This window comes from Strongylocentrotus purpuratus, unplaced genomic scaffold, assembly GCF_000002235.5.
Source record: "Strongylocentrotus purpuratus isolate Spur 01 unplaced genomic scaffold, Spur_5.0 spur5_scaffold_19, whole genome shotgun sequence".
NCBI classification, from domain to species: domain Eukaryota; kingdom Metazoa; phylum Echinodermata; class Echinoidea; order Camarodonta; family Strongylocentrotidae; genus Strongylocentrotus; species Strongylocentrotus purpuratus.
Genome location: NW_022145604.1, coordinates 30,954,064 through 30,964,856, shown reverse-complemented (window position 1 = coordinate 30,964,856; position 10,793 = coordinate 30,954,064). Strand labels below are relative to the sequence as shown.

At 34.4% G+C, this 10,793-nt stretch overlaps 6 non-coding genes across 6 annotated transcripts; 3 read left to right on the top strand and 3 right to left on the bottom strand.

Annotated features, from left to right (window-relative positions):
* The first annotated feature begins 1,030 nt into the window (after positions 1-1,030).
* Positions 1,031-1,103, top strand: TRNAK-CUU. Its single transcript has one exon. It is a non-coding gene; the product is annotated as a tRNA-Lys (tRNA).
* An 820-nt stretch (positions 1,104-1,923) lies between these two features.
* TRNAK-CUU lies at positions 1,924-1,996 on the top strand. The gene has a single exon. It is a non-coding gene; the product is annotated as a tRNA-Lys (tRNA).
* A 1,761-nt stretch (positions 1,997-3,757) lies between these two features.
* On the bottom strand, positions 3,758-3,830 carry TRNAK-CUU. The gene has a single exon. It is a non-coding gene; the product is annotated as a tRNA-Lys (tRNA).
* Positions 3,831-4,272: 442 nt separating this feature from the next.
* On the bottom strand, positions 4,273-4,345 carry TRNAK-CUU. The gene has a single exon. It is a non-coding gene; the product is annotated as a tRNA-Lys (tRNA).
* Positions 4,346-5,690: 1,345 nt separating this feature from the next.
* TRNAK-CUU lies at positions 5,691-5,763 on the top strand. Its single transcript has one exon. It is a non-coding gene; the product is annotated as a tRNA-Lys (tRNA).
* A 341-nt stretch (positions 5,764-6,104) lies between these two features.
* TRNAK-CUU lies at positions 6,105-6,177 on the bottom strand. The gene has a single exon. It is a non-coding gene; the product is annotated as a tRNA-Lys (tRNA).
* Between the last annotated feature and the right edge of the window lie 4,616 nt (positions 6,178-10,793).

The following is a 10,793-nucleotide window of genomic DNA, read 5'->3' as shown; positions in this document are numbered from 1 at the left end:
TTTTATTGTATTTTTTTTAAATTATTATTTTTTATTTATTTATTTATTTATTTATTTATTTATTTTTTATTTTTTTATTATTATTATTATTTTTTTTTCCCATTTTTTTTTTTCCCATTTTTTTTTTTTTTTTTTGGGGGGGGGGGCCTTTGAATACAAAATATTCACATGATCATGCATGCCATGCATTGTTTCCAAAATGAATAATGATAACACATTGTGTCATAAACACGTTTCTAATATTCCAATCTAAAATACCCTGATTTCGCATGTGGAAAGTAAAGTCTTCTTGTAACATATTAGAAGAAAAAGAAAAGCATGCCACATCTAAATAATAATAATAATAATGGTGGATTCTTATATATAGCGCACATGTCCGTCACGTTGTGACGCTCCTGGCGCTGCCCCGATTATTATTACCCTGGCATTAGCAAGGCAGCCACTGCGACGCTCTAGCATTTCAATTTCATTTCATTTCAAGGAATATTGATTACTGCCAGGTATTCATTTACATCACCTGGGTTGAGTGTGGCAAATGTAGATCAATGTCTTGCCAAAGGACATTGGTGCCGCGGCGGACCTTAAGATCCACAGTCCGTCGACGTATCCACTCGACCACAACACCTCTACCTATATTAGTTGTGCCTTATTTATCTGGAAAGCAATAGGTTACATGAAGACGTGTGAGCATTCTTAATAATGGATTCTAGTGATTACAATCATTTTTAGAAAAACGGTGTAAAGTTTCCTCATGTTCCAAACCCTAGTATTAACAATTTAATAGAGACCCCCTCCCTCCCAACCCCAACTTTATAGATGACATAATAGGCCAATTAAAATTCAAATACGATTTTTTTTTATAAGAATCCGAACATCATTCTTATCTTTTAACAAAGGATGAATGTGTCTTCACGAATTTGCTAAAGGGGAGTGAAAAAAGTAAAATAAGAGATCTATAATGGGTCGAGGGCGGAAGAAATATGCAGACATCTTGTTCTGTTTTAATTCAAACAGGCAAGTGTACATCACAGCCCGGTTAGCTCAGTCGGTAGAGCATGGGACTCTTAATCCCAGGGTCGTGGGTTCGAGCCCCACATTGGGCGAACTTATTTTTTTCTTCTTCCATTCCCAAGGACTAGTGTGCATATCAAAGCCCAAATTGGTATGAAACGTGACCCTCAGATGATCACATATGTTTGAATGTTGCCAAAATGAATAAGTATAACACATTTAATATTACAATTTGAACCCCTCTCATGCACATATTGCGACTGTTAAAAGTACTCTTGCTAATTATCAGAATAAAATTAAAAGCATTTCATATCTTGACCTGGCTGTAACTTATTTATCCGAAAAGCAATAAGTTTTAGAAAGACAGACATAATTATGAGCATTGTGTGCGGGCAAGCACTGAATCCAATGACCGGGGTAATAGTATATTAGTAAAGCGCTTAGAGACATTTTTATTAAGCGCTATATGAAAATTAAATATTATTATTATTTATTATTATTATAATGGACTCTAGTGGTTACAATCATTTTTTTAAAATAGAAAAACGGTATACAGTTTCTTCATGTTCCAGACTCTAGTCTAGACAATTTAATAGAGACCCCCTCCCCATCCCATCTTTGTAGATCACTAATTAGGCCAAGACAAACATAAATTCAAATTAAATTACAAATGTATTGAATAGAATCCGAACATGATTGTAGGTTCATTCTCATTTTTAAACAAAGGATATATTTGTGTCTACACGAATTTGCGAAAAGGGGTGAAACTATAGTTTATGAGTCGCGATGTCCCTCCTGGGCCACCATAATTATGAGCCAAGTAAAATAAAGAGATCAAAAATGGGTCGAGGGCGGAAGAAAGATGCAGACATCCTGTATCGTTTCAATTCAAACATAATAATTGTCATCACAGCCCGGTTAGCTCAGTCGGTAGAGCATGGGACTCTTAATCCCAGGGTCGTGGGTTCGAGCTCCACATTGGGCGAACTCCTTTTTTTTCTTCTACACTTTCCAAAGACTAGTGTGCATATCAAAGCCCAAATTGGTATGAAACGTGACCCTCAGATGACCGCATAATTATGTTTAAATGTGGAGAATATTTCTCCACTCTATTGTAGTTTTTTTCCGAATTTGGAAAGAAAAAATTTAAATGATTAAGTTATGCACCGATGCCAAAATGAATAACAATAACACATTGTGTCATAAACACGTTTCTAATATTCCAATCTGAAATCCCATCCGATTAAAATTACTCTTGCAACATATCCAAAGAAGAAAAAAATAGCATGCCACATCTTGATATTGACTGTAACTTATTTATCTGGAAAGCATTAGGTTTCGTCAAGAAATACGAGCCTTCTTATAATGGATTATAGTGATTACAATCATTTTTAGAAAAACGGTGTACAGTTTTCTCATGTTCCCGACTGTAGTCTAAACAATTTCAGAGACCCCCTTTCATCAACCCCAACTTTGTAGATAACAAAATAAGCCAATTCAAATTCAAATACAAATGTATTGATTAAAATCCCATGCTCTACCGAATGAGCTAACCGGGCTGTAATGTCGACATACTTGTTTGAATTAAAGCAGAACAAAATTTCTGCATATTTCTTCCGCCCTCGACCCATTTTATATCTCTTAATTTACTTGTTTCATCCCCTTTTAGCAAATTCGTGTAGACACACATTTATCCTTTGTTAAAATTTAAGAATGATGTTTGAACTCTACAAATTTATTTGAATTTGAATTGGCTTATTTTATCATCTACAAAGTAGGGTGGGAAAGGGGTCTCTAAAATTGTTTAGACTAGATTCAGGAACATAAGGAAACTGTACACCGTTTTTCTAAAAAAAAAATGATTGTAATAATAATAATAATGATAAAACTAATATTCCGCTGTTATATGTCGCTAATACATCAACGATGTCTCTATTAAAGCGCTTTATAGATAATATGATATTCCCCTGGTCATCAGATTCAGGCTTTCCTGCATACAATGTATGCACTTTCACTTCTTCCTGGGGAACTTTCGCATTTAGCACCTGGGTGGAGAGTGGCACACGTAGATTAAAGGCGTTGGTGTCGGCCTGGGATTTGAACCCTGTACCTTGTGATCTGCAGTTGGTGACCACTCCACTAGACCACAACACCTCTACAATCACTAGAATCCATTTTAAGAATGCTCACATGTCTCCCTGAAACCTATTGCTTTCGAAATAAATAATGCACAACTAATATTTAGATGTGACATGCTTTTCTATTAAATTGTTTAGGCTACAGTCTGAAACATAGGGAAGCTGTTCACCGTTTTTCTAAAAATCTCTAGAATCCTCCATATGAATGCACTCATGTCTTCATATTGCTTTTCAGATAAGTAAGTTACAGTCAATGCCAAAATGTGGCATGCTTTTCTTTTTCTTCTGATATGTTGCAAGATTACTATACTTTTCACAGTCGCAATATGTGCATAAAAAGAAGGGAATTTCAAATTGGAATATTAGAAACGTGTCAAGTTATGACATAGTGTGTTATAATTATTCATTTTGGCAACAATACATTGTATGAGCATGTAGGCCCTTAATGTTTTCTTTCCAAAGGCAAAACAAAAACTGCAATAGAGTGAAGAAATGTTCTCCACATTTAAACATTATGTGTTCATCTGAGGGTCAAGTTTCATACCAATTTGAGTTTTGATATGCACACTCGCTTTCGGAAAGTTGTAGAAGAAAATAAAAAGGAAGTTCGCCCAATGTGGGGCTCGAACCCACGACCCTGGGATTAAGAGTCCCATGCTCTACCGACTGAGCTAACCGGGCTGTGATGCCATCTTTTCTACCAAGCCAACTCGAATCAGAACAAGATGTCTGCCTATTTTTTTTCTTTCTTTCCACTCTCGACCCCTTTTAGATTGTTTAACTTTTTCTTGTTTCACCCCATTTAGCAAATTCGTGTAGACACACATTTATCTTTTATCAAAAGATAAGAATGATGTTTGGATTCTAATCAATAAATTTGTATTTGAATTTGAATTGGCCTATTTTGTCATCTACATAGTTGGGGATGAGGAGGAGGTTATTGAAATTATCTCAACTATAGTCGGGAACGAAAGGAAACTGTACACCGTTTATCTAAAAAATGATTGTAATTAATGTTCTCAACACTTAAACATGTGATCATCTGAAGGTCACGTTTCATACTCTGTCGAACTTTGATATGCAAAGTAGTCTTCGGAAATTGGAGAAGAACAAAAAAGGAGTTCGCCCAATGTGGGGCTCGAACCCACGACCCTGGGATTAAGAGTCCCATGCTCTACCGACTGAGCTAACCGGGCTGTGATGTCATCTTTTCTACCAAGCCAACTCGAATCAGAACAAGATGTCTGCATATTTTTTTCGCCCTCGACCCATCTTTGATCTCTTTATTTAACTTGTTTCATACTGTGGCCCAGAAGGGACTTCGCGAATCATGAACGTGTATACCAGTATGACTGTATACCACAGTTTCACCCCTTTTCGCAAATTCATGTAGACAAACATTTATCCTTTGTTTAAGAGTGAGAACTTTCCTACAACTATGTTTGGATTCTAATCAATAAATTTGTATTTGGATTGACAATTTTATTGTCATCTACAATGTTGTGGTTGGGGAGGGCATCTCTATTAAATAGTTTAGACTAGAGTCGGGAACATGAGGAAACTTTACACCGTTTTTCTAAAAATGATTGTAATCACGAGAATCCATTGTAAGAATGCTCAGAATTGTCTTCATGAAACCGATTGCTTTTCAGATGAATAAGTTACAGTCAATGTAAAAATGTGGCATGCTTTGTTTTTTTCTTTTGATATGTTGCAAGATTAATTTTAATCGGTGTAATCTGTGTATAAGAAGAAGGTGATTTCAAATTGATATATTAGAAATACTAATGTTGGTAACATTTGTATTTAAACATAATTCAATTCTATTCTATTCAATTCAAATGTTATTGTCCAATGATTGGAAATTTGTTTCGTTTGCATGTCAGTACAAGATTACAGATTATAAACATCAATAAGATACAAATGGATACAGAATAGTACGTTTGACTTGAACATAGATCACACAAAATGCGATATTTCAAAATGCACACTAAAATTCAATTCATAATTCAGACTAAGTAGTTAAATTCAATTCACAATTCGGATTAAATTAAATTTACAATTCAGATTAAATTCGATTCATGATTCAGACCAATTCAATTCATAATTCAGATCAAATCCAAATAAAATCCCGGTCGCGTTCAATTCATAATCTAGGTTAAAATTTAATTCACAATTGAAATCAAATTCAGTCTTTAATTCAGACTTAGTAAATAAATTTAATTCATAATTCGGATTAAATTTAAATTCACAATTCAGGTTGAATTCAATTCATGATTCAGACCAATTCAATTCATAATTCAGATCAAATCCAAATCAAATCCCGGTCGCGTTCAAATCATAATTCAGATTAAATTAAATTCACAATTCACATTAAATTCGATTAATGATTCAGACGTTCAGAAAACTGTCATTTGTTCTTCGACAATCCAATTTGGAAAGTTAAAGGCTCAAGAAACTCAAAAAACTCAACTTTAGTCAGAAAAAAAATAATCATACAAGCCATTTTTAAAAGAAGGCCTTTTTACATGAGCCATCACAGCCCGGTTAGCTCAGTCGGTAGAGCATGGGACTCTTAATCCCAGGGTCGTGGGTTCGAGCCCCACATTGGGCGACCTCCTTTTTTTTCTTCTTCCAATGTCCTAAGACATGTGTGGTATTCTCGAAAGCGGAATAACTTTAAAATAAAATGTAATAATAAAATTAATAAACAACATTATAACTATGATATAACAATGTTATCATGGTAATTCAGGCACATATCAAATTATTCAAAAATATATTCTATGGACACTTGGCATTCTATACTTAGTCGGTGGATTAAACAATGGACTAAACTTTGTCTGCTTTCGAGAATACCACCCAATATAATATGTGGTGATATGAGGGTCGCGTTTCATACCAATTTGGGCTTTGATATATGCATGTATTCGGACATCGGGGAAAAAAGGAGGTCGCCCAATGTGGGGCTCGAACCCACGACCCTGGGATTAAGAGTCCCATGCTCTACCGACTGAGCTAACCGGGCTGTGATGGCTCATGTACAAGGCTTCTTTTAAAAATGGCTTGTATCATTTTTTTTTTCTGACTAAAGTTACTTGTTACAAGCTCAACATTTCATTTTTGCAAGACACAATCGAAACACTGCATTCTATATTGATTTTCTTGAGCCTTTTACTTTCCAAATTGGATTGTCGAAGAACAAATGACAGTCTTCTGACTTAACCACAAAATGTGTTCCGGATATTTCAACACCGGTATCAAGAACTACCGGAAAATCCGGATGGATTTAATAATGGTACAGGTCGGGTGCTTTTCCTTCCCTTTGACTTTTCCTTTCTTTTTGTTTTCTTCCCTCTATCTCCCTCTTCCTTTCTTTTCATATTTTTGCTCATTTGTGTCTCTCCCCTATCTCTCCTTTTCTATCTTTTCTCTCTCTCTCTCTCTCTCTCTCACACACACACACACACACCTTCTCTCGTAAATTCCTGCCATTTCAGGACGACATTAGGAATATATTGTATTTGGCATGCTTTTATCATGGACCTACTTTTACGCTGAAATTTGCAGAAAAGGAGAGAAATTTAACTCTCTAAAATACACCCGTTTGACAGCTATGCCTTTACCTTTTCTACAACTAATCCTTACTCGATTTAGGTACACAAGACAACAAAATGATATAAGCAAACAAGTGATTTTTTATTAACGAAGGTATCAAACATCACACCATATACATAATGAGCTAACGATGGACAAGTCAGTACCACCATGTACAGCTTCGGTATCATCACGAGAAAAATCTTGCATTCGGGGAATTTTACAAATTTCCAAACATTACCACACATCAGAAATAGTCTCCAAAAAGATTGGTCGTATCCGCGAAAACACAATGATTCATGTATATGTGTCGACCAATCTTTCCCCAAATTATCCCAGATGTGTGGAGCTGTTTTGTTTTTTGTTTTGGTAAAACCCCAATCAGCGGTTCATGTATACGTGATCGACGAGGAAAATGTGGAGCTACAAAGCAGTAATATATATTATACAAATTAAGTTCATTGTCCAATTCATCTACTTCCAAAGACCCGTAATAGGAGAGAGATGAAAAGAGCTTGGTTGGAATGATATTTTGTATTGTTGTCTTCGTCCTAATGGCGTAGAAGTGCATGCAAAGGGTGATGACACTCAATATTAACACGGTATAGTAACTTCTTTCGAAATATCAATCTAACGTGTTTCAAGTTAATTTGCCTTGGATGACAGTTGAGTTTAATACATTGTAAAGTTTTGTTCATAAAAACACACACCAAATGTCACATAGAAAGCTAGATGTATATAGCAGTCAAAGACCCACACAATCAGATATTTTCTTTGTAGTACAGAAAACGGATACATACATATAGATCAATATAAAATTGTATTTCAATTCAAGGTATATATTTAGAAGCACGATAGAATGAGGTGAATTTGCATTGGTTTTCATCAAGTATTTTACATTCAAATCAGGCACGATATAGTGATTTCCTAACATGACTTAACATAGCTTTACAACTCCATAAGTTGTAAACAGCAATCAGGAAATGAGATGAGACAGAACAATTTATCAGATAGCTGAGCTTTGCTGTGTGACTGGGCCCGGCTTTGCTGTGTGACTGGAGCTGATACCCTCTCTGCTCCCCCCCCCCCACCCCCCAGAAACGTATGCCTATAGAGTGGTGAAGTGTGACGTCATCAAAAATCTTTTTGTTGTTGTTGAATTTCTCGATTTTTTCTTCATTTTCTGAAAGAGCATCAAAAATGATGTCCAAATGTCGAAAACCAGTTGAATATGTTAAGTTTGGGCTGAGATATGACCATCTGAATAAATAGATTTCTGTAGGAACTCTGTATTATATTGCTCTGGTTAATAATATTAGGAGCCAGAGTAATATAACACTGAGCTCTTTCGGAAAATGGAGAAAAAAATTAAGAAATTCCAAAAATAAATTTTTATGATGGCACAGGTTTGGTACTCTATACGTTCTACACTACAACCAAGCTATTTCATATAAATCATCAAACAACAAAACACACAATCAATCTAATTGATCTAATTTCAAACAATTTGATAACTTCTATAACTATACACAGGATTAGTCTCATCAAAGATTTTAAAAGAGAAAATTCATGAGAAATGATTTGGAATGAACATACATAGCTAAAATAAATATAGATTTAGCATAAAATACAAGATCTATCTAATGCACAGAAAAGGGAGATGTAAATGGAAATAATTTTAAGCTTGCAAATTATTGTTTCACATGTTTGCAACCTTTCCCAAGAAGCCATCACTACCATTGGTATATAGCAATCAAAAATACATTTTAAATACATGTTACTTTTACAAACAGAATATAATGAAGTAGAATTAAAGCAAGATGAGAGAATAAAAAAGAAGAGAATCACAGAAAACACACCTTTCATTAAAAAAATAGCCATATAACAACAACTGAAATACATTTCATCAAGCACAACAAGTAATGCATATTAATATGCTACAAATATAGTACTTCACAAACCCGGTACTGGAGTATTACTATCAATCACAGCCTGCACTAAAGCAACTCCACATCAATCTTTCCGGACAATTCATCCTTGATTTCATCAAGGGTTCATACATTTAGTCCAGAAAGATATCATTACGGAATAGAGCAATGACTATTCAATCACATGTCAAAATCATCATTACACTGGGTATATTCAATGATCAGATATAATAATCAGACCTGCCAACCTCTGGAGTTCAAAAACTGTATTCTTTAGTCCCAAAAGTTGTATTTTACAGACAAAAGTTGTATTTTTCTTGAAAATAAACACGGATTGTTACGCTGATCAATGCCTCTTACAGTTTCTACCTACAGGAAGAATTTTTTTTTGTTGATCATTGGTTGAATATGCATGATTTCGTCATGACTGGTGTGTTCGATGAACCAATGAACATCCCCAAATTGCCGATGTGAGATGCTTGTAGGATACTTTACAGGACAGAATGGACATTTTGCCATTGAAAATGGCGGACGCACACACAAAATATTAATTTTAAAAAAAAAAAAATAATAATAATAATTATTTTTTTTTTTTTTTTATTTTTTTTAAATCGTATTTTATTAAGGAAAATCGTACTGTCGTATTTGCTTCTAAAAAATGTACTAAATACGACTTAATCGTACTGGTTGGCAGGTCTGAATAATTTGCATAGCGTATAGTGTTTTCATGGTGAAAATGCAGACAAAATAGAGGTAGAAGAGAGGGTCTATAGTATACAACAATTCATTCATTTCTTCCTTCATTTCATTTTAGAATAGCTCCCCCTATAGAATAAGAATAATCAATGTGTCACAAAGGTACAGAGTGAATATGAAGGCATGGAGTGACAATTTTCTCTCACAATCTTATAATTATATCCCCTTACCTCAGTCCTTCCCCCCCCCCCCCCCCCCCAAAAAAAAAAAAAAAAAAAAAAAAAATGTTGGTAATATCAAGATAATCCAGTCACCTTCCTGCTACGAAAAGAGTTTTAAATCACATAATAAATAAAGAGATTGTTAATTTTCCTCTTGACATTTTAAAACAGTCTTCATAAATCATTGATGATCATAATATTTGAAGGAGACTGAGTACAGAATAATTATCATTTGAATTGTCTTTTTTATGTATGCATGGTGATATAATGAATATGTGAGATTTACAATGGCATATGATTCAAGACAGCAGCGATAATCATTTGACAGAGTTGAAGCATGGATGGATGGAATAATGCTGATATAAAAATGCAATGAAAGGCAAAAGTAATGAGTTTGTACAACTTTGCAACAATAATAAATAAATAAATCTATGTATTAGACACATTGGTGTAGCTTTGGAATGATTAGCATAAGAGAATGAGTAACATTAACTTTCAAATTCCTTCTGGTATCCTAAGAATACCTGAATCACAATGACACATACTCTCAAAAGTAGAGTATTATTACAGGATTAAGTTGGTCCACTTTTAGTTTTAGTTTTATACATATAACCTAATACAATGTACCATTAGAACATTCATTTGACATCAGTAAGACTAGCCATTGACAATATGACTTACATATCATCAGTTCAGAAGCAGAAGGGTATTAACTCATATGGTTTTACAAAGAGTTAACGCCTATCTGGTTCTCAGCAAATAACATCACTGATCAATGGGTAATACATGTATTATGTGATAATATTTCATAATGCTGAGGGAAATATAAGCACAAGGGGGTAACATCTCATGAGAGCCAGAAGGTTGTTAACTCTGGAAAGAAAGTAATGTGAGTCAACAATAATCTAGCTCTTAACAGTATACAAATATACCATGCTGTGAGAAAGAATAGTGGAAATTATTTATCTGAGGAGGGACTGGCAAAGTACTATATTTTCGAGGGGCGAAGCCCCAAGGAAAAATAGTACTATTGCAGTCCCTCCAAAGATATATAACTTCCACTATTCTTACAAACTAAATGCTTGGTATATTTGTTTTATATCACTTCGTTACGATCCGAACATTTGACTTAATGATTGGCTGGCATATGGTTTTAACTTTATTCTTATGTCACCCACATTGGGCCAGGTATTGGAGAAATT